Source organism: Meriones unguiculatus, chromosome 4 (assembly GCF_030254825.1).
Source record: "Meriones unguiculatus strain TT.TT164.6M chromosome 4, Bangor_MerUng_6.1, whole genome shotgun sequence".
NCBI classification, from domain to species: domain Eukaryota; kingdom Metazoa; phylum Chordata; class Mammalia; order Rodentia; family Muridae; genus Meriones; species Meriones unguiculatus.
The window spans coordinates 83,295,050-83,305,602 of NC_083352.1; positions in this window are offsets into that span (position 1 = coordinate 83,295,050).

Genomic DNA, 10,553 nt, shown 5'->3' on the forward strand with positions numbered 1-10,553 from the left:
CACCGCTACAGGGAAAGTAGAACCATAGCTTCCTAGATATAAGGCTGAGTCGGCAGCATGCATCTGCTCTGTTCTTTTCTGTGACTGGTGCCCTGTGCCACACAGCCCGTTCCCCTCTACCAAATCTGCTGTGGTGGGTTACAATCTCTTGTACTACCCTACACATCTTTAAGTTTGGGTCATAATATGTAGCCCAGGCATGTCTGGAACTTACAATCCTCCTGCCTCAGCCTTTCAGGTATGCTGTAATCATAGACATTTGCCACCATGCCCAGCTCAACCTGCCTTGCTTTTCCTGTTTGTTTGGTTTTGGTTTTGGTGCTTGATGACAAATATTTATTGATATTCAAAGGACTTACTATTTTAATCCTTACTCTTAAATTTATAATAAAAAAAAACAATGGCAGACTGCAGAGTTGACTCAGCAATTAAAAGCATTTGTTGTTCTTGCAGAGGACTGAGGTTCATTTCCCAGCACCCGCATTGTGGCTGACAATCATCTGTAACTCCAGTTCAAGAGGATCAGATGCCCTCTTCTGGTCTCTACTGGTACTGCATACATATGGTGACCAGCCATATCTGCTGGCAAAACACCTACACACATAAAATAAAATAAATAAGAATAAAATAAATAAATCTTTTCAAAGCATGAATTGCACAGTCCGAGTTTCAACTACCAGTGGATAAAATCATTCATTCATTCATACATTCAGGGACCATTGGAAGCAGTTGAGGGACACATGCAGATAGCCAGGGGTAGGAGTAGATCCTCCATACAAGAAATGCCTATAGGTTTAAGAATCACCAGGTGCTATTCACATTGAAGTAGATTTTCCTATCCCAGTAAACCCAATCTAGAAACTTCCTCCTAGAAGACATACCCAGGGATTTGTCCTCAAGATGATTCTGGATCCTGTGAAAGTAGCAGTCTATATTAATTATCACATTGATCTTCCCGGCCACCTCCCCCAATTGTTCTCAACAGACTGATGGCTACTTGAGACAAATGATGCCAGCCGAGCTGTGCTCATGAGTCCCTCTGCATGTCCAACAGGTCCTTGTATTCTGTCTCAAGTATCCCTCAGTGTTCCCCTGGGAACATCTGTATTCCTTACAGGGTAGAAACAGGGAGCCTCTGGTCAGGGGCAGCTTTTCCGGAATCACACACACAGAGCGAGTAAACCTGAGTCACTCTGGCTCTAAAACTCTCAAGGCTGGGTGAAGATGCATTCTAAAAGCAGAAAACATGGAGGATAGAGGCTCTAAGTTCCAAGCTACTCTGGGGTGGCTGAGGAGAACTGGGATCATTAACGTCTTGATCTGGGTGATTTGACACAGTACAAGTCCAAACCTCCTCCAGCTTTGCAAAATCAGCTTGGTTGCCTTCTCTGTCTGCTTTCCCTGTTCCTTGCCTGTCTAGTTCCGAGCAACTACCCAAAAGAAACTGGCAACAATAACCATCATGGAGTGACAGAGGCAATCGTACCTACAATGGCAGACATTGGTACAACCTTCTACTGTAGTGGGATGCTAGTCAAACCACACACCATGGTGAGACACAGCTCACACCCACTGTGCTGGACGTTTGTGACAACAACCTTCCACTGGCATGGGGGACAATGGTCACAATACCCACCAAGGGACACTGCCTTCTGTAAGCCCTCTGGTGGGCTCCAACAATATCTTTCTGGAACAGGTCCTTCACCCTCTGAGCAAGCACATCTGTTCTTGCTCTCACTTTGCTCGGAGACCCTAGCATTGCAGGTGGTACAACCTCACCCACTCAGCTGCACCTACCCGGAGCCCTGGCCCAACCACAAAGGCCCACCACTCACCACCAATTAGCTTTGTTTTCAGTATAAATAGCAGCCACCTTGAAGAACATCCAATCACTCAAGCTTATAACAGGCGAGGGGTTCCTGGTACACTGACTGTGAGCAAAAAATGCTATGCTTGCTTTCTGGCCAACTGCATCTCGGCTGAGACCACCAGGAGGCCAGATGCTGAGCAAAGGACCAGGCCTGACTCCACAGAAGGGGCCTGCTGAGCTAAGAAAACAATGTTTTTCCCTCCTCCTTCCCTCTCCCCCTCCCCCTTCAAGGCAGGATTTTGTGTGTGTGTGCGTGTGTGTGTGTGTGTGTGTGTGTGTGTGTGTGAGCTTGATGATGGTTCGAATCTGTGACAAACTGTCTGCCACCAATGTGTGCTGGCAGAGAGCTGTTCTTGGAAGGCCTCACACGGGACACAAAGGCACCTTTTACGTTGCGTGTCTCCCCTCAATGAGTGCCCGACCCTCATGCTTTCTTTGTTTAAAAGCGGAGAAAAATCTCGCTGAAGCAATAGTAAACCGCGGCCTGAGACTGTGCCAACAATATTAACCAACTTCTTTTCAGAGCCTTTGAAGTTAGCAGGGGGCAACATGCTTGTGGTGCTAGGGAGAAATGATACTTAAAGCGATTCCTTTTCATCCCTTTAACTTGATGAAAGATTAATGGCCTTGTTATTTTTATTTCTGCTCCTTTTCCCCTTTAATTTCTACCCCTCCCCTCCTCTGCTGAGATTGAAAAATCCTTTCCCTGTAATGGTTTTCTGGATCAGCGGGTTTTGTGAATACAGCCTGCACCCTTTTGCCAGCATCCGCCAACTGGACCAACTACTCCACATCCTCTACACCCAGGTGTCTTCCAGGGAGGGGCCTGGGGGTGACTGAGCAGGTGGGTGGCAGCCTGGGGCTGGATCTTATTCGATACCACCTCCTTCCAGAGAGCTGCAATGCCTTGGCAGAAACTTTTCCCTTTCTTCCTTGAAGATGTGCTGTGGTTCTCTTTGGCAACCTCTTGAGATGCTGCTGTGGGCCCAACAGCAGGATTTCGAACCCGAAGGACCCAAGGACTTATGGGGAGGAGGAGATAGGAAAACAAGAATACAAGGATTTTTGGCAGGCAAGAGCTTTCCTCCTGTCCCAGTACCCATTTTCTCAAGTTGGTGATGGTTGTGGTGGTGGTAATGATGGTGGTAGTCATGGTTGTCTTAGTTTGGTCTTTGTTTCTGTGATAAAAACAAAACAAAAATCCACTGGCCAAAATCAACTTAGGGAAGAAAGGGCTTATTACATTTTACATGGAGGGAAGTCAGGGCAGGAACTCAAAGCAGGAACCCAGAGGCAGGATTTGAAGCAGAGGTCATGGAGGAGTGCTGCTTACTGGCTTGCTTCCCCATGGCATTCTCAGCTTGATTTCTTATACAGCTCAGGACCACCCACCCACAGTGGGCCTTCACACATCAATCATCAACCAAGTAAATGCATCATAGACTTGCCTACAGGACAACCTGAAAATGACATTTTCTCAACCTGAGGCTTCTTCTTCCCAGATGACCCTAACTTGTGTTAAGCTGACAAAAAACAAACAACAACAACAAAAACTAACCAGCCCAGTGATGGTGGTGACGTTGAAAATGAATGTGATAGTGAGGATGATGGTGATGGTAATGGTAATGATGAGGGTGACGGTGGTATTGTATGGTGATAATGATGATGGTGATGATAATGGTGATGACAATGATGGTGGTACTGGGGATAATGATTGTGGTGGTGATAATAATGGCAATGATGGTGGTGATGATGACAGTGGTGCAAATAATGATGATGGTAATATTGAGGATGATGGTAGTGATGGTATAGTGTTGATAATGATAGTGATGGTGAGGATAATGGCGATGATCGTAGTGATAGTGATGATGATGGTGATGATGCTAATGTTAAGGGTGATGGCAGTGATGGTATGGTGATGATGATGGTGGTGAGGATGATGTTTATGGTGGCGATAATGGTGATGATGACGGTGGGGAGGATGGTGATTGTGGTGACAATATATAGAGAACTAACCAGAGGATTCAACATCAAGGGAGGAGCATGTCCTGGAACAAAGCAGCTCAGTTCATGATAAACAGGAAGCAACAAGAAGAAAAGAGAAGAGTCCAAGGAAAAAAAGATAGACCCTTAAAGATCCCAATAACTCTCTTCCTGTTTTGGGGCCCCTCCCATGGTCGTCAGTACCTCCTGATAATCCATTCTATCATGAATCCACATGAGGTTAACCTATCAGCTGGGTCAGACCCTTCATCATCCAATCACCCCTCAGTTGCACTCCTAGCTAAGGCCAGGCCTCCAGCATATGCACCCCTGGGGAAAGTTCCAGATTGAGACCACATAGCATTAGCCAGTAGATATTTGTTGAGTGTCCACTGTTCTGTCATGCAGTGGAGACCAGTGAGCAGCTCAGTGATCTGTTTCTGAAGAGCAGTCGTACCAATCATAGAAACCGCCACCTAGAAACTGGGTTTCAGGAGCAGAGATCAAGAGAGGAGCCTGACATAGCTTCAACATTTGACCAGCTAAATGAAGCAAGTGGGTATCAAGGTAAACATGCAAAGAGAATGTTTAGAATATAGTCAAAGTACTCATTTAATATAATTGCATGATTTGTGCTTGGATGATTTGGGCTCATTAAATGAGCCCCACTTGAACAATGTAAAAATCATGTGACTTAGAGTGATGCAATCTCTACTCACTCAGTAGCTCTGCTAATCCAATAAAATTCAGTAAATGGGATGTGGTGGCTCACACACATCCTAACAGGAGGCTAAGACAGGAGGATGCCATGAGTTCTAGACCAGCTAGAGTGTCATAGCAAGACTCTGATAAAAAAAAAATTAGTAAGTAAACCAGAAAATGAATAAATTAAAACAGATTAAAAAGTTAACTATAGTCCTCTCTTATTATTGAAGATACCTATTTATATCTTATTGTCCCCAAACTGCTAGTTCAAATCCATCCCATCTTCCTCTAAAGTTCCCACTTCAATGTCATCTGCTTAGTAAGAGCCCCCATACTTTCCCAGACCTGGCTTTGGATGGTTAGAAGATAGAGGAGACCTATCATCTTCTCCCGATGCTTAAGTACCTATTTCAGGGCCCAAAATGAATGTGAAGACTCCCTAGCAAGACCTCTGTGACGGCTAAGGGGTGGAAAGGCCTGTGAGTGTCAGGTTGCTGTGTAGCTTAGCCTAAGAGCATGAGAACAGCAGAAGTAATGGGGGAAGATACCTATTCAGGAGCTCTGCTCTTCTGCGTGCATAGATATTGTGCACATAATTACAATTTTACATCATTAATTCCATAAACAAATGATCGTGATTTATAAATGATAAAATTGCAATTTTTTATGTATGAGACTGAGAGCTTCCAAAATTATGTAGGTTTGCCCTACATAAAGAACTCTGACATTTGATCAATTGTTGTCCACACACACATATGCACACACACACACAATCTGGAGAGACAGCTCAGCAGTTAAGAACTCTTTCAGAGGACTTTGATTCAGTTTGCAGCACCCACATTGAATGGCTCACAACTGCCCATTAACATCAGCTCCAGGGGATCTGGTGGCCTTTTCTGGTCTCTGAGGGTATTGCACACATAGGCACATACACACACATAGACACACATACACACAGACACACATACACACACTTCATTCCAATGAAAATACTTGATCAAGAATTGTTTGGAATCTGTGAGTCCTAAGCTTGAAGTTTCTGGGCCCATTTATGATATTTTTACCTGCCAATCACTCTCAAACCAAAGAATTTTGGGAAATGTGCACCTGATACAGACTGTCCTCAGAGCAGGACTAGTGTCTCATCCCTAGCCAAACAACAGCCATGTTATATGAACAGTTATCTTCTCCTTAAGGTACACCTAATACTCCTTTTTAAAAAATAACTACGGTATATTTCAGATTGGGAACTTCAGTCATCTACGACTGGGAAAATTAAATGAAAATTTCTGCCATTACGCCAAGCCTCCTGCTTAGCAAATCGGTAATGAAAAGGAATAATTTATCACGGCTTGTGAAAGCCGACAGCTCTAAAGAGATGTCCTTCCTCTTCCCCCAAAGGGAGAGCAGAATTCTCTTTTTACCTTCAACGCACTGGCATTAAGCATAATTTCTCTGTCTATAGAACTTTACTGGGAATGGGGAGAAGGGATTAGATTTTTACATCACATCCTATTTTAAGCAATTATAATCCACAAGTTTTCTTTCTCGTTCATGCCCCCCTGGGGTGACAGAGAATGGAGAGACACTTTGGGGGGGCCTCAGTTCCCATTAATGTTTGCATCCCCATTAGCAGAATGAGCTCGAATTCTTAGCATGGAGCACATTTCTCTCCAGGACTGAGATGCTATGGCTAACACAGTAAGCTTCCTGGCTTGCACCATGCCCACAACCAGCACACTATATAGTCCCCGAGTGTTCGTGTGATGGACAAAGAGTCCACATGACTCTGTATGACAGATATTCATGTGACTCTTCCTCTTCAAATTCTGGTAAATTCTCAGCCTTGGGCTATGGCGAGCTGGAGTCAGTTCATATCAGCCAGGAAGAGCTGATGGCTACATCTTCTGGAATTTTCTCAAGACCTTTGCTAAACGTAAAATTATTAAAAATTACATTATATACAGATGGTGGCATGGGTGTGACAGAAAGGAATCCTTAGACACTGTTGGTGAGACTGTAAAATCATGCAGCCACTAATGAGATCACTGTGAAGGGGCCTCAAAAACCTGAAAATTAGAATTAACCATATGACTTAGCTGTAGCACTCCTACATGTGTATCCTAAAGACATTAGGATGACACATTTGGTTATTTTGTGGTGCTATCCACAAAATATGGAACCAGCTTCAGTGCCCATTGCCAAATAAATAGATAAAGAAAATGTGGTGTGTATATACAATGGAGTTTTATTTAGCCATAAAGAAGAATGAATGAAAGGATGTCATTTGGGGAAAATAGCTAAAACTGGAGAAGAGATCATGACTTTAAGGAAAATAAGACAGATTAGTAAGAAAGGCAAATGTTTGTGTGTGTTCCCAATGTGCCAAACACACACACACACACACACACACACACACACACACACACACACACACGGAAATAGAAGGCTTCTATTTGGGAAGAAGAAGGGAGACGACAGTCAAAGTAGGGAACAAGGACAAGAAAGAGTAAGGGTTGAGTAAGACCCATGACATGATAGCAATATACAGCACTATGATGCATAATGATTGTGCACTAATAAAAATTAACTTATGTAAGTTTACAATTATGTAAAATACATGTGTTCACTACTTTTCTCATTAATGTGCAAAATACCTAACAGAGGCAACTTAAAAAAGAAAGGGTTTGTTTTGGCTCATGGTTTAAGGGTACACAGTCCATCACGGTAGGGAAAGCATGGCAGCAGGAACATGAGGCAGCTGTTACATGACATCTGCAGTAAGGAAGGAAAAAAGAGATGGATGCTGGTGCCCAGTTCATTTTCTCCTTTCATTCAGTCCAGGAGCCCAGCCCGTGTGAGGCCATCACTCACAGCTAAAGGTAAGGGTTTTCCCCTCCCCAGTTATACCCCTCGGGAGATTCCCTCAAAGACATGCGTAAAGATGTGTCTCCTTGGCGATTCTAAGTTATCAATCAAGATTAACTAACATAATCTATTATTTTGGCGAGAAACACCACAGATTCCTTCCTGTCTACTTTCACTCCTGGTCCCACATGCTTTTGAGCTGAACTGAATCTTGTTTGTCTGCAGGGAGGAAATGGTAAACTGCGAATGATTGCTGGTATCCAGCTATGTGGATGCTGACCTCATCAGGAATAGTCCCATGGTGGGAAATGGCAAACCTCCCATGTCAGGTTGGCTGGTTTGCAACTGTTTTGCTCAACAGGGATCGACACAGCACTGCAGTGGGCAGTTAAAGCCAAAGAGATACTGTTAAAACTGAAAATCACGAGGAGAAAGACCAGTTCCACAATGATCCAACTAAAACAAACTTTAATACTGGCCAGGTAGATGGACACTGGCCAGGTCCATACCTGGGATTCCCAGACAATGGCCATGAGCTACTTTGTCCAGATGTCTATAAAGCAAACCCACAAAGCAACTTCCCACTTTTGTCCAACTGAGAGCAAGCATAGACCCTGACACACTTCTCACCTATGTATCTCCTGCCTATGTGTGATCTCCTGTGCAGTTGGGGCAACCAACCATGTGGAAACCCATGATTTGTTATCTCACAAGAACAACTGTCCCCGGTGCTCCAGGAAGTTATCTGTCTTTGGGCAAGTGGGGCTTAGAGGTTAACTTTAGTCCTCACACTACCCAACCTTCATAACAGCCTGATGAGTCTTGCGTCTGCATATACATCATTGGTTTCCTTGAATCATTTGTCTGACTATTCTTAGCCTATAGGCAAGACAGGGCCACCCTCTGCTTTCAGAGTTCAAGTGACCACGTATGATGTTTAGGCCATGCTAGGAGCTGGAGAGTGGGACTGAAGAAGTGGCTCGGTAGTCAAGAACACTTGCAGCTATTGTAGAGTTTCACTTCCCAGCTCCCACACTGGGTGGCTCACATCTACCAAGACCTGCACAGATTGGGTCTAGAAGCCAGATTCGGGTGGCAAAGGGATGAAGAAAGGGATGTGCAGAAAAGCTGGGGCCAGGTGGGACCGTGAGCACTGTGCTGCAGAGTGCCACCAACTACCTGCACAACGACCAGGAACATCAGAGTGTTTATGTACAGCACAGTGGGAGGGGTTAGACCCAGTGGTCAGGGTCTATAGGTGTGCGGCCTCCAGCTGTAAATATCTGGGTGGAGGAAGTTGCAGTTACTGGTTTTTGCACACATCGATCACCTATAAATGCTTGTATTTAGACCAGAGGAAGGCTTTGCCTTTCCAAACCTGACTTGCACGAATGAAGGGCTTTGTCAGTTCCCCATGAGTCCAAAGCATTGGCCTTTGAACTGGCCTTGCCCACTGCCTGTGTCAACAATTACTCAGGACTTCATTCACTCTTCAAACATTCTCTCAAGGCTTCTTCAGCTCCCCACACTAATCACTCCAGCTCCAGGAGAGCCAACACTCTCATGGAGCCACTGCAGGCACACACACACATACACACACACACACACAATTTTAAAAATTAAATGTACTTTAAAAATAATTTTTATGCCTCTGGCAGTCTGAACTTCCTTTTGTCCTCTGACTTTGAACTTGTCTAATACTAACATTGCACTCTTTGTATATTCCTTTATTTTTAAATTATGAGCATCCTAAATATGAGCTTCATAAGCTGACACAGTGATGTCCTTGATAGAATCTGAGCAGATTTTACATTTTAGGGGAAGAATTGCCTGAATGTGATTTTTTTTTTTTTTTTTTTTTTTTTGTATCGTGTTGTGGTATATGCGGGATATTTTCTGTTTGTCTTGTTTATCTTTTATATTTTCCTCTTTTAAAATAAAGTGAGGTGAGCTAAGCTACGTTTATTCATTCCATTTGCCTTTAGCTGTTCTCTACAGCGATTATGTTTTTCTAGAGGCAAATTAAGTTTTCAATCATATTGAATCTTAAACTTTATTGGTGTCTAAGAACAAAAGTTTCATCCCTACCAAAAAAAAATTTTTTTTGAGAATGGAGCACCTGGCATCCTCCTGCCTTGGCACACAGGTCCTCTGCAGTGGCCCCTGCTGGCTCCCTCTCAGCCCTGGCTGCTGGACACACAGCAGCTACTGACCCCATCTGACCCCTCACCACCCCAGCTGCTTTCCCGTTTTCAGGTGTTTTTGGAATTTTCTACTGACAGCAGCATTTTAGATCCCCCCAGATCTTCAAATTTAAAAGCGTGTATAATTACATTTTTGTGCAGTCTCCGGAGAGTTGGATCGAGAGGGAAAAGCAGGTATTAACACGCCTCTTTGATCAAACACCCTTTGAAAGCACTTTGCTGGCTTTAAAAACTTAAATGATATCCCTGCTTATTTTTATCAGTAGCCTTAAAATAGGTCTTATAAGCTCTGTTCTGAAGATGAAGAGACTAAGACCCGGAGACATTAACTAATTTGCAAGAAGACACCCCTCTTGGTGAGGAGGAAGGCTAAGGGTGGGTATTTAGGCTTACAGTTTTTCCTCTCTTCTGAAAAGTGATGGCAGCATCTCTCTTTTTTTCTTTTTTTTCTTCCTTTAGCTCTTCCTCCTATGATTGCCACCATTACCACTGTCACCACCAACCCCTACCACCATCATCACCATCCTTACTGTAATCACCACTATCATCTTCATCATCACCTTTACCACCATTGTTATCACCACCGTATTCATGGTTCCCCTGAACACAATCTTCACTGTGACCATCGCTTACCATCTCTATCATAATGTTGCCACCAACATTACCACTCTGTCATAATTATTGTCACCATCACAATGTTATCCTTATCAACCTTACTGTCATTATCATTGCCACCCTCATTACTACCATCAATACCATCACTATCATTACCATCATCATCACCATCATCAATATGACCATTATCAGCATCAACATCATTACCATTCCCACCATCATCACCATCACTATAATCACTGTCATCATTATGTTCATCATCATCACCATCATCATCATCATCATCATCATCATCATCATCATCACCA